This window comes from Lineus longissimus, chromosome 15, assembly GCF_910592395.1.
Source record: "Lineus longissimus chromosome 15, tnLinLong1.2, whole genome shotgun sequence".
NCBI lineage: Eukaryota > Metazoa > Nemertea > Pilidiophora > Heteronemertea > Lineidae > Lineus > Lineus longissimus.
The window spans coordinates 2,445,067-2,450,978 of NC_088322.1; the positions used below are offsets into that span (position 1 = coordinate 2,445,067).

At 42.0% G+C, this 5,912-nt stretch overlaps 1 long non-coding RNA gene across 1 annotated transcript; it reads left to right on the forward strand.

The window, feature by feature from the left end:
- Positions 1-450: 450 nt before the first annotated feature.
- Positions 451-1,592, forward strand: LOC135499577 (uncharacterized). The gene is made up of 3 exons (XR_010449307.1): positions 451-540; positions 925-1,056; positions 1,514-1,592. It is a non-coding gene; the product is annotated as an uncharacterized LOC135499577 (long non-coding RNA).
- The last annotated feature ends 4,320 nt before the right edge of the window (positions 1,593-5,912 follow it).

Below are 5,912 nucleotides of genomic sequence, written 5' to 3' on the forward strand. Positions count from 1 at the left end.
CCAAATGAGAAAACACAACATGTTCGACATGTGCGAGTGACATCAAATTTTTATTCCTCGTTAACAAACAAAATATTGAAGGTAAGGTTGAAGAAAAATTAGCTGGGTCTAGATGTATTGAACGGGCACATCTCCTGGAAAATGTAGACTAGGTATTGATGATATAGGCTAGGCCTAGATGCAACATGTCAAATCAACAAACTATCATTCCTTGCTCACTGACGAGTATGACTATGACAACTTACTCTCAGGTTTCTAGTGAGAAATTTATTTAAAACACTTTGGACGTGGTTTTGTTGCTACGGGTAGGCCTAGGCCTAGGCCGACAGGAGTTCTTCAAATGTACATCGAATGCCGTACCTCTAAATAGTCAGTTCTTAAACGTTTATATTGAAATTGACTGAATGAAAAGATTTTTATGGGCTTCTTTTATGTTTTCAGATGATGGATGATTCACTGACAGTGACAATGCTTTGCCCTAACTGCAGTCGCATGATTCCTACAGAAGGGTACTTTTGTTGTTACTGTGGTTTTGAAAAGGTATGCACGCTTCAAAAAGAGGTTTGTTAAAGGCCAAGTTGGGCATAAGAAATGTTGGTTTTTCATGCAAAAAAGGCTTCCAGCAGGACCGCAACAGGATCAATAAAAAATTGTTGAACTATACAGTAAACAACTCACTAGAACCATGAGAACTTAGGCCTGATTGAAATTCGCAAGCCATATCCAAAACAGCCTAAGTAACACTTTGCGAATATCATCAACATCAGTGTGATACTACAGGTGGCGGCGCATGGTGTCAAGTAAGCACATTATCCTCCTGGCCAGGTAAATCTCATGCCCTACTTGTCCCTATGCCAGCTAATTCTTTCTAAAATCCTAGTCACGCATTTTTAAACTAATGTTTTCCGATTTCATTTTCTTCAGCCAATTTCCAACAGCCCCGAGTTGAAACGCAGAAAGATACAGCATGTACTCATTTCCAGCAGTGACGATGAAAAAGACGGGGGTAAAGATTATCCTGACATCGAATGTTTTGACATTGATCTTGCTGATAAGGTGAGGAAAAATCAACCTCATTATTCCAAAGAAACAGCGCCTGGTCCTGATCCTCCTCTGACTCCAATTAATGAAATACCTCAGTGCAGTGGCATCCAAATCATATAAACAATAGCCGTGGGTAAACACAATCTGTCTTTATTATTTATTCGCCTCCTGTGGGCATGAACCACGTGCAACTGTAAATACAAATACAACCCTATAAGTAAAGTACCAACAATAATAAAGTTGGCTCAATGGTCCATCCAGCATCCAGCTGCAGCTAACCAGTCAGGTACTGCCATCTATCAACACCCACTAGGAACTACAGCGCCACCATGATTTTACAATACTCCACAGCCCTGTAAGGACCGCTATACATGTACTAAGTTATGGTTTAACTATGATTTTGAACTGCAGAACCTTTATTGTCATTCTTTCAATCTACTAATTTTTTTTTAAATTTCATTAACTGCAGCCAATTTCCAACAGCCCTGAGATTGAACGACGAAGAATACGCCGTGTGATAACTGATAGTAGGGATGATGATGAAGAAGATGATCCTGACATCGTATGTCTTGACAATGATCTTGATAAGGTGGGGAAAATCAACTCCAACATTCCACAGGAAAACGACATTGCCTATATCAGCCCAGCTGTTGCAATGCCAGAAAATGTTGTCAAGATGTCATTTAAAGGACAGTGGCCCATATATAGCCGAAAGGTGACAGGCTACAGTTACAAGGAAGCTGTCGGTATCTTAACTAACAATGACAATGACATTTTTTTACTTTCATCCATTCCATTGCGATGCAGAGAAAATGCCACATTTTTGATCAACATGAACCAAGTGGAGCCCCGTGATTTTGTTGCAGATGAAAACGGAATATGGGGGAAGCCATCAGGGGACAAGACATATTTAAGTAAGAAAGGAGATAGTCTTGTGAAAGTAGGTAAAGGCGAGAAGCATAGTTATGTGCTTTCTCGATACTATTACCGCCACAAAGGTACCCCTGAGTTTCACAAAGCAACCTATACGTTGTATGACAGCCAGAAGAATGCATTAAGGTGTATACTGCAGTACTATTTTAAAGATGGTATTGTAAGGGAGGTCGTTCTCCCAGCTCATGGCAACAGTAAATCAAGGAAGCCATTACTGCATACCAAACCAAGTGTGATCAGGCAAATGAAAACATCGGTTAAAGATCTGCCACCGAAACAAGTGATTGCTAACATATTCGAATCGGCCGGTGGTGCACTGGGAATACAGTCTCAGGGATCTGTTGTGCGCGATCGGCAACAGATCTACAACGTGAACAAGAGTGTTCCACTGCATTTCAAGTCTCAAAGGGGTGGGACAAATAAGAAAACAGATTTTACTGAAATCTTGAAACTCAGCATGGAGGGTAAATTTGTTCGTAGTTTTGATTGTGCGCAAAACAATTCTCATGCTTTCCTCGCTACTGATCAGCAGGTGAAGGACCTCAAGTCATTCTGCTGTTCAACAAAGTGCAGCACTGTTTTAGGTATTGACCCAACATTTAACTTGGGCCAGTTTTATGTAACCTTCACTACCTTTCGCCATCCTTGGTTCGTTGATGCCAAGACTGGTAACAATGTGCTAGTACCAGGTTCAGCAATGATCCATGTGTCAAGAGCGACAGAAGATTATGAATACATGGCGGTAAAAATCCGTGACCACTGTCATCTTGGGAACATGAAAGTTAGAGCTTGGGGCACTGATGGGGAAAGTGCCTTAATTGATGGATTCAAGAACTGCTCCAGTTTTCTTGCCCCTAGCACCCATTTAAGATGCTTCTTGCACATGATTGATAATTTGAAGCGAAAGATGACAACTCTGAATTTTTCAGAAGGCCTGAAATCTCGGTTCATAACTGTACTTTTTGGCAAAGAGTGGCAAGATGACACAGGTCGGCATAGACGACCAGGTTTGGTTGACGCAAACTGTCCTGAGGCTTTTGATAATATCTTCGATGACCTGAGGGATAAGATGAACAAGGAGGAGACTAAAGAGACAACGAAGGCATCTCAATTCTATGATTGGTTCTTGAAAAACCATGCTACTGCAATGCGAAACTGCATGATAGCAGGGGTTCGAAAAGCTGCTGGTCTTGGTTCCCCACCACAAAGATTTACCACAAATGATAATGAATCGTGGAATTCCCTTTTCAAGAGGTCTATCAATTGGGAGAAGCAAACTTGGGATGGAATTGCAAATGCCATACAGGCAGAGGTAAACCGTGTGTATAGTGATCTCCAGAAAGCTGTCTTTGGAATGGGTCCCTATCAGTTTGTCCCCGAGTGTTCAAATTTGTTAGTTTCCACAGAAACCTGGATTGACATGACCAAGGCCCAACGAAAAGCTCATTTAGCGACAGTCTTCAAAGAGTGTGACCCAAACTCATTCGCCATTTTCTCCACTGATGGCGATGATTGTATTGCACAAGAACTTTCCATCTCATTTCTCGACAGCGGGTTGAAGTCGGTCAACACCCAATTTCTGAGTTCTGTATGGAGGGATGCCAGTCTATATCTTGGGGAAAATTGTCGGTTGGTACAGGTGCCGCAGAATCCACATAAAACGGCAGTGCTTGAAAAGGAGTGTCACATAGTTGAGCAACGGGGCAATTCTTTTATGTGCGAGAAATGCACGTATTTTGCTGAGTATGGTCTATGTGGACATACTTTGGCAGTCGCAGAGCATGTAGGGTCCCTTGCACCTTTTCTTACTTACATAAATGAACAAAGAGACAAGGAATCATGGAGTGATGTCTTAAATAGTCAGGTCAGCAAGAGTGCTGGGGAAAAGGGAGGAAAGAAACGGAAAGGCCCCAACAATACCCGAAGTAAACCAGTCCTGCATGCAGATGAGGCAAATCTGCAAGCCGATTTGCTAACAGTTGGTGCTGAACTTTTATTTAGTCACCCTTACCACAACAACAACCAGTTCTTTCTGAAGAAAACACAGGATTGCCCATCTGCCAAGAAATGTGCGTCCTGTGGTAATGATTTCCCCCAGGCTCTGCGAATCCCCCCGTATGATATTTTGTTGGAGCACTTTGAGCGTTACGAGTACTTAGACAAAAGTACAGGTTCGTGGGTGTACACAAGGAAGAAAGAACGGGCTGTATTTTACCATGCCTCAATGGCATGTGTGATGATTCGCCATCCATTCTTCAGTCGTACTTTGTATACTGAACTGCCACAGCTTTCAGCTGCACACAGGTGGTATTTGAGAGCCAATTTATTCGGTGATTCCGACTAGTTGTTGTGTTGAACCCTTAAGGCCTGTTTCCACTAGAGATGTTTTCCACTGAGGTCGCCACTGCAGAAAACCATACTCAATGCAATTTTAGCTTTTTCTTTGTGGAAAGCGCAGCAGTTTATTACCCGCTCTTGTGGAAACCAGCCTTAACATCCTATTCCTGTTCAATTGTGCTTGTCCATGATAGCCAAGTCCTTATACATGTTATAGCCAACAACTTTATATGCCTAGGTTGAGAATGCTCCTGGGAGCGAGCTTAACATCATCGATACAACATTTCAAGTGTCTTTTCATGACAGAAAAGCCCACAAACTTGAGAACCCCCTGAGAAATCTCGACCTCGGCATCTAAAGGAAAGTGCATTTGGGGGAGAGAAGTTGAGAATTTTATGTTGACAGGATATGGCCGTACTGTGGCTTCCTCAAGAGGGCATGATCATGATTTATAAATTTTTTAGTCAACTGAGGTCGTGCTGCAATGAAACACCATTTGGAAATGACACTTGATTTATTTTTGTGGCATGGTTCCCTTCCCTTCATTCGAGTGGTGAGTGCATAATATGGGAATCATGGCTAGTCCATACCCTGTGCAATATACTGCGTAGACTCTATTTAGCCGGTCGGAATATAAGCCTTTTGTGCAGGCACCCTTAAACCGGCTTAATAGCGTCTCCACAGTATTCATCAAAACTATGTTCATGTATGTATGTATGTATGTACAAAATATATTGATATATCCTTACTAATACATTTACAGTTGAAGTTTTATGTTCTGAGTTTATACTAACTTGAATTCTTTACAATGTCTTCAGTCTCACCTCAGGGTGTTTTAAGTTTTTGATAGTTTGTATTTGCAATATATAATGCACAGTTTACGAGTTTGTTGAAAAGAATAAAGATTTTAACTTAACGAATATGATTAGTTTTTCTATTGCATCATGTGTTGATATCACTTATCAAATAAAGGATGGATGGTGTACTCTTGAGATTATTCCTGTCTTGCCAACCCCACCAGAGGTAAAGAGTATTGGTCCTGACCAAATATACTGCCCCTGTATATACTGGACGATTATCGGACATCCCCCCGGACATTGTCTCTTCCGAGGACAACTCCTCTTCGGCATAAAAGCAAAATAAAACAAAAGTCCCAGTGAAGGATTCGAACCCACGGCCAAAAGATGTCTCCAGATCGGCGAAGAAGAAGTGACCGCCAAGTGAGGCCACACATCAGCAAACACCAGCTGCCAATGATCATGCAGCCAATCGAACTCCGAGAATTATTTTAAGTGTCAGTTTAGTTTGGGAATTATAAATCCTCGTATGACATCTTTCCCCTTGGGGCATCTCCAACCAGGACATGTCCATAAATGTCCTGTAGGGGCTGATGTCTTGGGGGGGGGGGGGGGGGGGGCAGATGTCAAGGGACGGAAGAGGGACTGAGTGACTGAATCTAAAAAACTGCACATGTGCGAAATTCCGATTGTTGACAGACTACCATATGACATCTGACATTGGCCAATTAAATCTCAGGTCATTTTGCATGCTATGAAACTTCCGCGGGTCCTTTAAATATCAAAATCAATCGCGGGGAC